Source organism: Camelus dromedarius, chromosome 12, assembly GCF_036321535.1.
Source record: "Camelus dromedarius isolate mCamDro1 chromosome 12, mCamDro1.pat, whole genome shotgun sequence".
Taxonomy (NCBI): Eukaryota; Metazoa; Chordata; class Mammalia; order Artiodactyla; family Camelidae; genus Camelus; species Camelus dromedarius.
This window is the reverse complement of record NC_087447.1, coordinates 52,642,846-52,657,176: the sequence shown is the minus strand read 5'-3', so window position 1 is coordinate 52,657,176 and position 14,331 is coordinate 52,642,846. Positions and strand designations below refer to the sequence as shown.

At 47.4% G+C, this 14,331-nt stretch overlaps 1 protein-coding gene across 1 annotated transcript in view; it reads left to right on the top strand.

The window, feature by feature from the left end:
- The window catches only part of TENM4 (teneurin transmembrane protein 4), a 2,614,938-nt gene that overhangs the window by 2,073,343 nt on the left and 527,264 nt on the right, over positions 1-14,331 (top strand). Inside the window, exon 10 of the mRNA XM_064492755.1 lies at positions 8,946-9,081. The gene's annotated coding sequence lies outside the window, so the exon portion shown is untranslated. The remainder of the gene's footprint in view (positions 1-8,945; positions 9,082-14,331) is intronic.

Sequence of the window (14,331 nt, the reverse complement as noted above, 5' to 3'; positions counted from 1 at the left end):
GACTAGTCTGGACAATGTGTTCATACACAGGCGGTTCTCACTATTCTGGGTATTGGGTTCTAAGTGGCCGCGAACACTGAGTTTAGGTGCCTATGAGCCTCTGGTCACATTTTCATCAGCCGATCAATGCGTAATCTTTTTTTCATGTGTATTTCTATTTAAAAGCCCCTTTTAAAATATGCATTGTTGATTCATTAACATTGAACTCACAGCTAACAACGCTGTAACGGATGCCTGAACCAAGCTCGTCTAATGCACGGATTTTCTCAGAAGGCACGTCAGAGCCTTGCTGTGGAACACTAACCAGCAGTTCAGCAGTGTGCTTGGGGCCATTTTAAACAGTAAAATCAGCAGCAAAAATGTGAAAAATGGGGCGCTAAATAGACCACGAGAAGGATACTTGTTTACAGGAAACTAGACCACAGAGCCTTGCCTCGCTCCAGCCCCGCTGGGGATGCACGCGCCAGGAGACCCAAATTCCCCCAGTCTCCGCGTGTCCGTGAATGACCGCAACCACGTAATGAGTATTGATGTGGGGTGACAAATAATTGTAGGCAAATTTCGCAGATGCATATTCCACAAATGAGGATTGGCTATCTTTTATTTCACTTAGTTCTCAGTCAAGCCAGTAACTCCCATCTTTGGTATTTTGAACTGAGGTTCAAATTGCAGAAGTGACTTGTTCAAAGTCAGACAGCAGGAATGTAGCTCATTGTATGACCCCAGGGATCAGTTGAGCTGCAGCCCGGGGGCCAGCTGCCTGTTTTTGTAAATAAAGTTTTAATGAAACGCAGTCACACTCATTCGTTGACATATTGTCTACGCAGCCGCTTTTGTGCTGCAGTGGCAGAGTTGAGTAGTTGCAGAGGAGATCAGGTGGCCCTCAAAGCCTAAAATAGTTACAACCCAGCCCTTTAGGGAAAACCTGGCTGATCCCTGTATCACCCCAGACTCTCGCTTTGAGTTCAGAGGGGAGAAGTTTCTCTGTGGTCTCAGTACCGGAATGGTTTGTCCTTTTCCTAAACACTTTCTTTTTATCTCTTGAACAAAAGGGATTTTATAACTGATTATGTTTCCTTCTTTACATTGATGTCAAGAAGCTCAAAGTTTGAAAAACCCGGAGACACCTGGCCCTCACGGGATGAAAAAAGAAAGGATCTTCCATCTCAGTTTCACTAGAAGGGGGTTCGACTATCACACATCACACACACACACACACACACAAAATCAATGTAGAGAAGGTTATACAGGCATCTGGGACTTTCCAGTAATGAAGTGTTTCATCTGGAGCGAGGCCAGAATTCTGTAGGAATGACAGTTTTCACTAAGGAGAAAAAGAGCTACTATCTGAAAATAATCTTTTTAGCTAACTGCCATTTATTGAGAACTTATCATGTGTGAGTGCTACACATGGCTTGTGTCACTTTTCTCTATGGTACGTAGTATACAGGCGAAGAGAGTCTATGTCACAGAGCTAAGAATGACTGTCTCTTTTTACACATGAGAAAACCAAGGACCAAAGATGTTTATTTGTCCGAGGTCACAAAGCAAGGCAGTGAAAGATTTGAGATTTGAAGCCAGGTGTGTCAGACTCCAAAACGTATTCCCTCCACTCGCCTCCATCAATCCAGATAGTTTTCCCAGCATCAACCTTCATCCTTCCAACTCAAGGGTCAGGATTATGGGCTGGGCAGTGAGGCACTTCAGACTTTCTTCTCAGGCTAGGAGACTCATCTCTGGATTTGAATAGGGTGGGTGTCCTCTGCAGAACACTGGGGTGTGGCGGGGGAGGGGACTGTGTCCAGAGTAGACTCATGGAGGTACATGAGAAGGCTTTGCAGGAGCAGGTGGGGGTGTGATGGTGGGCTGGACACTGGTGCAGGCAGTGAATGGAGAGACGTGTGTAGGAATCAGAACTGATAAGATTCAATGACTGACTACACGTGGATGGTGGGAAGGCAACAGGAGTGGCTCCCAGTTTCTGGCTGGAGTGATTAGGTAGATGGTGGGGTCATTCTCTGAGACTGGAGGGAAGACGAGGAGCTGGTTCTGTACAGGCTGTGCTCGAGGCTCCATGAAATCTTCAAAGGAAATGTCCACCTGCCAGTGATGGGAGCTTTTGTCCTACGCTGGTATGTATCTCATCATATATCTCTCTCCCTCCAAATTCTATGGTATTGAAGGACAAAGAGCCTTCGTCTAAAGAATGCAATGGCTTCAATTTTTTCTTTTATGTTTACTTTTTCTAGATGATTCTGAAAGTCTTCCCAGTCTTCTTGGTCACTTCTGCTATGCCTGTAAGAAAAGGGAAAGCTGTGCTTTGGTCAGTTCAGAACCTCCTCCATCTCCGTCAGAACCAATAAACACCTTCTGTCACACTGTTATTGCACCTCCTAAACTCTTTAATACACAGTGTACGTGGCGGGCTGTACAGGCCGTTAAGGAAGTCGCTGGTGAGACCAGCAGCAAATGTAAGGGCAGGTGCCTTTCAGAAACATGGGGCGGGGGCACAGGAACTTATCTGCCACCCCCATCATTTCTCCTCTCTAGCAGCCGCAGTTTTGAATATTTACTGAACATCTGGGCCTCGGGATGATGGAGGTACTTTCCAGCACTAGCTTTAATGCTCACGAGAGCAGGCATTTCCGTCTGCTTGGCTCATTGCTGTGTGCTCTGGGCCTAGACTGTGCTTGGTATGCTTGGTATATGGTAGGCGCTCGGTGAGTATCTGTTGAGGGGATGAAGGAATGAATAAAGATACTTCCCTCTGACATTGAATGATGACAAAGAGCCATGCAGTCATCCAACACGTATTCAGCATGTGTCAGATCTTGAGTCAGGCCTTGGGAACACACTGAAGAGTAGACCAACCCCGCTCTCAAGAGGTATTATGAAGGAGAGCAACTGGTCAAAAGATCAGGAGTGTTCCTGGGAGAATTGTCACAGCAGCCAACAGCAGCTGAGTGCTAACAGAGGCAAATGGGGGTGTTCCTGACTTCAGCTGGGAGATGAGTGTGGACTTCACAGAGGAGGCAGCATTTGCCCTGGGTCTTGAAGGATGTGTAAGAGTTCCCTAAGTGAGAAATGGAAAGGGTATCCAGGCAGAGGAAATCTTTGGGGGAGGGACCTGAGACAGCTGCTCTGGTCATTTACAAGGAAACACCTTGGCCAGTGGGAGGGAGATGGGACTAGAGAAGTCTATCCTCCCAGCCCTGGAGAAAGACAAGTTTGTTTTTTTTTCCAAATCCCTACTCTCCATCTCTCATATGATGATCCTAGTAGAAGATAAGGAGGAAAGAAGAGAGGAGGATAAAGTGTATTGGGAGAAAAATGTTGAGAAAAAAAATCACTCACATACAATGAAGACAAGGATACATACTTGAAAAAAAATAAAATAAAATGGCTCATAGCAGTCATTTCCAATAGAAATATAATATTTAAAATTTTCTAGTAGTCACATTTTAAAAGATGAAATCAAACAGGTGAAATTAATTTTAATAATGTGTTTTATTTAACATGAGATATTCAAAATCATATCACTTCAACCTGTAATTAATATATACATTTATCAATAAAAAATTTTAAATTCTTATTTTTCATTATCATTCTTTGGGATGGTTGTACACTGTATACTTATAGCACATATCAATTTGGGCTAGATATATTTATAGCACGTGGCCAGTGGCTATTGTAGTGGAACAAGCAGGCCCAGATGCCTCAACTTTTTAGTGTCATACACTGTGAAACTCAAGAATTAAGTAACATCTGGGGTCTGCCTATTCCCATTCATACGCCTTGGTTCACCCATTCATTTGTGCACATGGTGTTTATTGAATGTCCCCTCTGCGCCTGGGACCTCTGATACAAAGTCAAGTTAAGGGGTGGCATGTGTCACCAGCAGGTGTGCAGTTTTCTGTGTCACAGGCCAGTGAGTTGGCCGCATGCAGGGACTGGGATCTGTCCATTTATCAGGGGTCTCACACTGAAGCCTGTGGGTTGTATGTCGCTGGCAAATATTTTGGTTTTAGCCATTTGTATTTTCCTGCACCATGTCTTCAAAACAATATAAACCAGCAGGTGCTATGCTTAGTCTCAAGGCAGGTTAGCATCTTTCCCCATACCTGGCCCACCTCATTCTTTAGGTTACCCATGGGCCTACTGCAGACACTTGTGCCTGAGGCCCTGGATCAGAAAGCTCTAAGAAATCCCAAGTGCTGATAAGATCAAAGATAGAATGGACCTAGAGAGCCACCAGGTTGTGGTTGGCCATCCTTGCTCACATTCTAGAATCACCTGGAACACTTTTTTTTTTTTTAATTGAAATACAGTTGATTTACAATGTTATGTTAGTTTCTGGTGTATAGCATAGTGATTCAATTATATATATATATATATATCCTTTTTCATATTCTTTTTCATTATAGGTTATTACAAGCTATTGAATATAGTTCCCTGTGCTATACAGTGGGACCTTGTTGTTTATCTATTTTGTATATAGTAGATTGTATATGTTAATCCCAAACTCCTAATTTATCCCCCCTACCCTTTTCCCCTTTGGTAACAATAAGTTTGTGGAACACTTTTTAAACACACCATTTCCTGGGTGCCACCCTCAGGGATTCTGATTCAGTGGGTCTGAAATAGGGATGGAGACCAAATATTTTTTTAAAAGCTCTACCAGTGATTTTCGTTCAGTTTCTAACATGCTACTGCTGGGAAACCACAGCTCAGAGAGGCTGTTTGTTTTGGCCAGAGTCACAAAATACACCAGCCCCCTGACTTCCAACCCACTGCTGTTTTCCCCAAATAGCGCTGAAGGCAGCGGGGCCCTCAGAACCCTCCTGAATATTCAGGAGGCATCTCGCAGGTCAGGAACTTGGAGCAGGGAGGCAGGAATCTGTAACTGCTGTGTTGCCTCTTCAAGAACAAAGCCCTTGCTGGTTTACCACTCTGGGAAGATTGCCAGGCTCAAGTATTAATAATAATCTCTTTGTTTTTTAAATGCCTTATAATTGCATAAATAAAGCTTACTTTCTCTTCTTTAATGGTAATGAGGCTTATTTGACTGATTGGTTGATTAATAATACTCTAATTTCTTTACTGACAAAACATGAAGGCCAAAAGATGGATGCTGGGTGCTGGTGGCCTAGGATGTGAAGCCATTCCAGCCATTTTTTAGCTGCTGCTCCGGTGTCTCAGAGAGATGGGTAGCAACAGCTTCCCTGCAGTCAGATACTGATAAGGAAGGGCAGCAGGCAACTTGAGGCAGCTGGCCCCTGCGTAATCTTGCAGGGCTATTCCTGAACTTGTGCACTGTCTGTCCTACGAGGACCTGTGGGAAATCTCTCTCTCTGATTTCAGTACCACTAATGGTCGCCCTCATCCTGGGTTCATATTGTAAGCACACTTGTGGATGCTAGGAATTGGAAAATAGATCGTGTTTGCCGTTTCCTGTTGGCTGCCAGGAAACTCAGAGCCAAACCCGTGTCCTACCAGCAACCAGTGTAAAGTCCTCAGCAAATGTTTGATGTAATGACCATTCACATTTGCTGAGCATTTACCATTGACATGGACTCCTTGGAACTTACTTTCTGTAAACTGCAAGTTCTTGAAAAACTAGAGTGCGGATCTCCCTTTTATAAATCAAGGAATGTTTTCAATGTCCTTGGGGAATAAAGAACTCATTTAAATTGGCGCTCTCTGGGCTGTGAGTAATAACCTCCTTACTCTGCTGTGTTTGCAGTGTCATTTGCTGGTTTTCAGACTCTCTCTTGACCTACCGAGGGGGCCAGCTGGGCCCGGCTGCTGCCTCCAAGTTGGCTGTGAACTTCAGTTTTCTTTTCCGGAGCCCAGAAAAGCCTCTGCTCCAGCTCCAGATCACACGGCTGCAGACGGCTTTGCAGTGTCACGCACTGGCCCAAAGACAAAGGGAAATGGGAGGGCTTTTATTGGTCACCTGCCTCCTTGCAAAGGGGTTCCTGATAGATAACAGATGGAGAGACAAGGGAGTTAATGAGGGCGGCGCTCTGGCCAAATGCTTTCCATCTTCCTCTCACCACTGAGTCCATTGGAAAAGAATGTCGCGCTGGGCGGGCGGGACAGGGAGAGCTAGAAAAGCTGAGCTTTCACCAGAGGTGCTGGATGGAGGCAGGGAGGTGAAAACAGTGTGCACTGATTCAGTTCATCTCAATTCAGTGAATATTAAGCGCCTCCTATATTAGTCACCTTTATGTGTCACCTCACCCCCAGGTATCCCTCAAAAATACCCTTCCATGTAGCCATCATGATCCCTATTTTACAGCTAAGCTATTTCAAGGACTCAGAGATGTTAAGTAACTTGGCCAAGATCACACAGCCAGCCTAGGACTCAGCTGAGATTTGAATCTAAATCTCTCCTTCTCTTTAAACCTAATACTCCACACTGCTTCGCCAAGCAGTTCGACCGCTCGCAGTGTCATATGTTCCTCTTAAGATTGTTTTCAGGGTTACATCTTGAGGTCTCATTTCCAAAGCATCTCTTCTTGCTGTAGCGGGGAGGTGGGGGTAGGAAAGAGACTGATCTTCAAAGCGCTGGGCAAAATGAGTGGAAGGAGAGGTTTACACTTAGAAAATTTGTTTTCAGTTCCAGCCATGGGTAGTGGTAATTTAATTATCAGGATTGGGGTCCACTTCCTGGGGGGCTCTCTGCCCTGAGCCAGATGTTTTTTTAGAATCTGGTAGTTTTTGTTTTTAATTGACGTATAGTCAGTTTACAATGTTGTGTCAATTTCTGGTTGGTAGTTTTCAAAGCAAAGTCTCAGTCTCTCTGGGGTCTCTCTCAACAGCCCCGTGAGGCAGGCATTATTATGGCTCCATTTTCTGGGTGAGAAAACTGAGCCCCCAAGACTTTCCATGATAGATTGCAGAGCTGGGACCCATCGTGTGCAAGAGGAGGCAAGCCCCTGGTACCTGGAACCTCTGGGCCTTCCAAACCTTGGGAATTTCAGATTCCTAGCTGTGAGGCTTTTCCTCCATCATGCGTCTCTGCCTCAAGAAAAAGTCATTTATCCTAAAGGCAATTTTTCTTAAAAATATAAAGAATACCCTCACTGGACTGTGGTCTCATGTTTCTCACAGGCCCCTTTGGAGTCTCCATGGACCATGCACATGACTTGCTTTCATCCATCCAGAGGTTATAAGAAACCAAATGTTGGCAGCATAATGTCTTTCTTTGGAGGGACTCGGAGGCCTGCCCCAGGATTTGTCTCTGGGGGTCGGGGAAGAAATTTGAGAGACTGTGGAGGAAGTAGGCACTGGCTTTGTTTTGTCAAGATCTGTGCTTTTTAAACAGTTTCGTCCCCACACCCATAACATCCCTCCTCCTTAAGGAAAAAAAAATCCAAAAAAATGTGTAGGCTACCATATCCTACTGCGCCCACAGCTCTCTCGTTCTCTCTCTGTGTATTCCCAGCCTGGCCCCCAGACCCAGTGGAAGAGTGTTCTCAGCCATCGCTGGTGTGGGGCTCAGGTGGAGCTGAGGATGGGCTGAAGGCTCAGACCCAAGCCACACAAGAGAGAAAAGGCAGGTTGGAATCTGGAGGAACCATCAGATGGTTGAGAGTACTTGAATTCCAACAGATCATGGGGCCCACCGGAGTAAAGAGTAGGGGTGAGGAGCTGGGTGGAGGAGGGGGACAGAGGAGGCCACCAGTGCTTCTTGAGTGCCCCTTATGTGCAGATAATTGTCACACATGTTCTCCTCTTTTTCCCCAATTACCCTGTGAAGTTGCAAGAAGAGGAGCCTGAGGCTCCGAGTCCCAACATAGCATATCAGAGGCAGAACTGACTACCAGAGCCAGAGATGGGATCAGGACAAAGCCAGGCTTGAAAACATAGCTGCAAGCAGTCCTCGTGTGCCCAGCCTGGTATACGGCGTGGGGTCAGAAATGTGTGATCTCAAAGTAAATTATGTATTAAAGGTCCAGACCTGTGGTGTCCAATGTGCTAGGCACTAGCCATGTGGACTATGTTAATTTAAACTAGTTAAAATAAATAAGAAATGCAGTGACTGGGTTACATGAGCCACATCTCAGGTGTTTAAGTCTACATGTATTGGGCAGCACAAGTGCATAACAAATGGTATCTCTGCAGAAAGTGCTGTTGGACACTGCTGGTCTAGAGGATGCCAGATGCAAAAGTGAATGGTTTAAATCACCTCTGGGTCTGAACCCACCCAAGGCCTGGCCCAGAGGGACTTGAACAGTCCTGGCCCCTCCTCTAGGTGCTCTTGGTGGCCCAGGGTCTCAAACTCCCATGACCCTTGCTGTGTGCACAGTACTCTGTCTCCCCTTTCCAGGCTTGTCAATGTCAGCCATACGTGTCCTACAGCTTCACCAGATTTCCCAAGTCAGCTCCAGAGTCGTATATTTTGTGCTACTGGGCCCTTTAGAACATTTAATCCCAATTATTTTATCCTGAATATGTCCAGAGCAGAGCCTAGCACAGGAGCCCTAGGCATTGGTGAAATCATAGCTCTTTGAAAAAGACAGAAGTGTAAGCTGTCATGACAGCTTTGTGATAAGGGTTTGTTACAAGCAGGCATGCACTCATTCACTCATTTCTTCATTAATTCATTCACAGTTTGGCAACCACCATGGGCTGGACACTGGACACACAACTAGTGATATTAAGGAGGGAGTGGCCGTTTCCTGCATAGGCAGGGCCAGAGTGGAGTTGGAGTCAGGAAATAGCAAGGTTCCTAGGGAGCATTACCCCAACTCTACGTGATCAGGAGGCCTTCTTGGATGCTGAGAATCACTAAGGCCAGCAGACATCCAGGACTCATGGCCAGAGTGCAGCCCCGAGACAGCAAATTGAGTGGGATCCAGGTCTTAGACGCAGAATCCTAGAGTTTTAGGGCAAAAAGGCAGCTTAAAGATCACCTCTCCAACCCCTTTATTTTGCAGAGGATGAACCTGAGGCCCAGATAGAAGCAAGAAACAACAGGACTTAATGGCAGAGGAGCACTGAGAACCCAGGGCCCTTCTTTTCCTGTGCTGTGTCTGAAGGACTGCATTTCATTCATCCTTCACACTCCTTACCGTGAGTTAACACTCACCACTAGGGTGACTCCACCCCAGCAGTGGCACAGAACTTAGATCTCAGGAGAGGTCAGACAGAGTGTGAGGGAGCCCGTCAGCCACACAGTGTAGAGGGTGTGCGTATTAACTCAAACCAGAAAACCAGGGCTGGCACTCTGCCACTTCCTCGCTGTATGACCTCAGGCAAGTGTCATCATTTCTCTGACCCTCAGGTCTAAATGGGAATATAGCTCCTGCCTCACAGGGTTGTGGGGGGATAAATCAGTTTTTACGTCTGAAGCCTTTAGAAAACAATCTGGCGTATTAAATGCCACTATAACTGTGTTAGGGTTGTGTCACCTTGATTTGCCCCCTGTTTCAGAACTGGATGCGTAACCGGATGTGTATACTAGTGGGGACGCTGGGGCAGAAAGTTTGCATTCCCAGCGCAACTTAGAAAACCTCGAATCCCTGATCTGAGCGAGCTGCTTAAATCTCCTGCAGAGCACTTACCCTGTTCCATCGAACATTTTGAATAATTTGAGTACTTTTCTTCTCTTCCCTATTAAAAAATAAACCTGAGAGCAGGAACTGCATTTTATTTAGTTAGAGATTCAGACCTTGAGTCAGAAAATACGGATTCAAATCAGATCCTCTTAGTGATACATCTTTTCTTTTCCTTTCTTCTTTTTTTTTTTTTCCCCGGATAACAGCTTTATTGAAATATAATTCACGGAGTATATCATGTACCATTCAGCAGCTTTTAGTAGATTCACCGAGCTGTGGAACCATCACCACAGTCAATTTTAGGACATTTTCATCACCCCAGGAACAAACCCGGCCCCGTTCCCTGTAGCACTTCATGGGATGGTAGTGAGCATTAATAAAGAAATATACGGGGACAGGGCCAGGAACACAGCTGGTGCCTAATTAGTGCCTGCTCCACAGACCTGCTACAGGGCTTGCTGCAGGTTTGTGGGGTCGAATTCTACAGCTTTCCCCCACCCCAGAAACACGAAGGCAGCTCTGCTAGGTCACCTCACAGGAGCTCATGGAAGCCCAGGTCCAAGGCCAGGTACTGCATTTGCTCCGACGCGGGGTGGGATGGTGCTGGGGTGAGGGCGTGGGTGGAGGTGGAGGCATTGCCCCAGGGATTTCCTGTGCATGAGGTCCAGTCTGCATGACTCAGGTCAGAAGGTACCCACCAGGCAGCCTCCCTCTCCACACGTGTCGAGAACACTGGCCCCGTGCCTCATGGCGAATTGTCATTCGGTTAGAGCCACCAGAGCCCAGGTGATTCCGTGCTGACTGGGCTGGCCTCTCAGTGCAGCTCCATTTTCTCGCTTTTCTTTTTCTCTGCTTCCAAGAAGAAAAGCCAGCCTCCACAAACATCGTTTTCATAGCCCAGTGGTCTCTTTGATCAAGGAGTTTCTGGGGAAAGGAATGGGATGGCTCATGGGGGATGGGGCATTATCTGGGGTTGGATGCCAAGAAGAGCCTCAGGCCCATCTGTGTCAGGAGCAGGGGTCTCAGGATGGGCAGCCTTGCAGAGCCTGGAGCGGCACCAGGCGGTGAGCTATCTGGGGAGGGGGAAGGGAGCTGAATTAAGGCAAACAAACAGTGGATCAGGGATTCCACAAGCGTGTGTCTGCTGTGTGAGGTGCTCAGCTGCCTGCTGGGTCACAAGGAGGTCAGTCATGTTTCCTGCCCTTGAGGGGTTCTCTGGTTAGAAACAGGAAGATCTGGAGTCCATGAATTTCCTGATTCTGTGACCTTCAGGAAACCATACACTTTCTGCAGCCTCCATCTATGCTCCTGTAAAATGGGGATAATAATATCAATTTTTGTAAGGTTCTCATAAAAGCTAGATAAGATAATTACCAGGTATTGTAAAAGTGAAGTGCTTTGTTAGATACAGACTAGCATGAAGATGATTTGTCTGCCTAGAGAGGTGGGGGGCACACGAGTAAGGGACAGACGTCATTCTAGGGGGCTAAGGAGACAATGGGGTGGGCACTTGTTTACAATGGCAAGCGGGTTCCCTGAGCCTCCAGGGTTGGAATAACCACATCCTCCTAAGCCCCAGGCTCCGTTAGCCAACGAGGATTATGTGATGTGCTCGGAAGCCAGGCCATCTATTACTGGCCATCTATTAGTGTTTAACGGAGTCACCACTAGTAAAGATTTCCCAGTGCAGAAGGCTGATAGGATTTAGACATGCAGGCAGGGATCTGTCTCACATTTGGAAATTGGTGTTTTACAAGTCGAGGCCACTTTTGCTGACTGCAAACCTGACCCCTGTGAAATAAAGCCCTGCCCGGGTCATCGCCGGTGGAGGATGAGAAATTGTGCTGAGTTGTTGAAGGGGGTTTTCCTTTGGCTTCACAAAGACGTGGGCTTGGATCTGTCCCGGCTGCCTGCGAGCTTGGGGAGGCAGGAAAAGGAAGTAAATGGTAAATGCTTTCTGGGCATCCGGTTTGAACCAGGTCACTTGTACCGGTGTTGAGGTACGTTAATTAATTGAATCCTTGGAATAGCCCTGCGGTGCGTAGGGATCTCCTTCTGATGCATAAGGAAACCAAGGGTCAGAAAGGTTACACATCTTATCCAAGGTCTCGCCATCAGTATCAAATAGAGGCCTGTTTGACCTCAAAACCCTTTCTCCCTCGGCACATGCCAAGCCAGCAAACCTCTCTCCCTCTCCTCACTCATGTAAGGAATTTCCCGCCCACTCAGTCTGTACCGTGAGTGGAGAGGCCCCTCCCCACCCAGGGGATGCAGGAAAAAGGCTTGAACTGCTCCCCCTGAGTAGCCTCACATTCCATGAGCTGCGTGCACCCACCATGCTGGCCGATTCTCAGATGACAAGCTGCTTGAACACGTGCCAGTATCTCAACCCTTCTAATTAAAACCACATTATCTGTGATGATTCTTAATGATAGCATTTGTGGAATTGGGATCCTCTCTGGCCTCCAGTTCCGTTTGAAATTTTCCCTTCTGAACAGCTCACTCAGTGGCCTCGATGATGGGGCAGGTGGAGATTCTGTGTGACCTGCTCTGGTCACCTGTATATTCTCTTTCACTCTGGAAGCTTCTCCGTGGGGAGGTTTGGCAGCCCATGTGCCAAAGACAGGTGTCAGCTCTTTCCTGTGTATTACTTTTATTTCAGTAGCTCTGCACCTCCCGCCCTCTACCCTTCTAAGGTGCAGGGGAACAGAAGCCAGGGGCTCAGTCTTTGCTGTCATTTTGCAGTCAGGCTTCAGCGAGCCCCTCTGACTGGTGTTCCGCTGGCCAGCTGCTGACGCCTCCCGCTGCCCTGTCCTTCTAGCTGAGGACCTCTGCACCTGCAGGCCAGGTGAGCTTCAGGCCCTCGGTCCAGTCCTGACCTGGGACTGGAGGAGATTACAGAACACCACCCTGAGTAGGGGATCTGCAGGGGTTCACTGGAGTCTTCTCTTTACTTCTGACCAGGTTTGAAAGCTTTTTAAAATAAGTTCTTTAAGAAGGTAGAGCAGCCCTTGGGGGAGATACCATCCCATTCTTGAGACTGCTAGGCTGGCCTCGACACTGAACCCTAGTCGTATAACCCAGGTTAGTTCCTTAGTACACAGGGCATTGCCCACCCTGACTGGTCCTCCTGTGCCTTTTCAGCCCACCTCCTTCCACCCGGATGCTTGGAAGTGCTGAACTTGCACTCCCTAGCACTCATCCTTGGCTCAGCTCCCTCCCCTGCCCTCCCTCCTTGCCCTCCCTCCTTGCCCTCCCTCCCTGCCCGGCCTCCCATACCCCCCACCAAGCAAACTCGTACTCATCCTTTAAAATGCAACTTGGGATGCTTTCTCCAGGAAGCCTCTGCCTGTGATCCCAGCCAGGTGAGGTGCCCTCTATGGTGCTCAAGCCACATCCTGTACAGATCTCTTCCCACTGTGTATGACAGTCACCTGATAGAGTCTGGATGTTCTGCCATGTCTTGTCCATCTGAGCAACTCACAGGACCTGGGAGAGAACAGTCCCTTATTAACTGGAGTGACCAGGCAGATGGATTAGTGAAGACACAGAGGACTGATTAATTACTTAACTAAGCTTCTGCCTCCCTCCCTCCCACTCTCACTGGGCTGATCAGTCTGACAGCCCAGAAGAACTCATAAAATCTGAATGTGGCCAGTGTCAGGCTCGGAGTCCAGGAACATGACCTTTAGGAGTGGGAATCCAAGTAATTGGTAAAAGGAAGGATTCCTACAGGATCCAGACACATCTGTCATGGACAGTCTTTAAGACCCAGCCTTCTCATCCCTTCAACGCTGAGATGAAAGTTTCCAACGGTTCTCTTGCTGTTGGTACCGTTTTGCAAATTCTCACTGATTACTTTGGTTTCTCTGCAGTATGATCAAGCTGTCAGATCTCAAAGATGCTCCGGGCTGGGGATTCTGGTTCTGCCGCTCCCTAGAGGTTGTGACCACAGGCAGATCAGCCATCCTCTTTGAGGTTCTCGTTCCTCTCAGAAATGGGGACTCTATATGAGACAGTAAGTGGTTAATGCAGGGACTGGATGGCACACTCATGTGGGGTGACTGAGGAAAGTTTCATGAAGGTCAAGGTTTCAGGAAACCAATAAGGGAGGGTGCAGCACCCCAGGATTAGCAACAGTGGGGAACCATTAGCACCCCTAGTCCTACAAGGGAACGGGAGGGAGCAGTTATCTGAGCTGGACAGGAGCCAGGGCCTTCGAAAGAGGAAAGAAGCCCCTGCTAGCTCACAGCCTAGCAGGGCAGCGAGGGTGGGGTGAATACCCCTCTCTCTCCTTGGTGCCTCCCATTGGCTGAATCCAGCCAGAAGCAGAGGGAAAGGAATGTTGGTGATAATACCCACAAAGGCCAGCCTCCTGGGGCAAAGAGCAAGGTACGGAAAAGCAGGGAAAGGAGCTGGAGGGGCAAACAGAGAACCTAGCCCAGCCCCAGCCTGATGCACGGTAGGTTCTCACTGCAGACCATTTGTGTCCCTTATCTCGTCAACATCTCCACCTGGACAGAAAAAAGGGACAGAAAAGATAATGCAACAAATCTGAGTGTTCCTTCTAAGTCTTCACAAGAGCGTGTTAGGGACAACTTTGAATGGAGAGAAAGAATAAAGGGTTTTTAATTTTGATTATCTGTGGATTTCTTTTATCCACGTTATCTCTTTCCACCAGTAGCTGGGATAATTGAAACCTCATTGCCTTCCCTGACTGCAGCTGTTCAGTGTGCTGAATGTGCATCAAAGGTGCTTTTGTAAG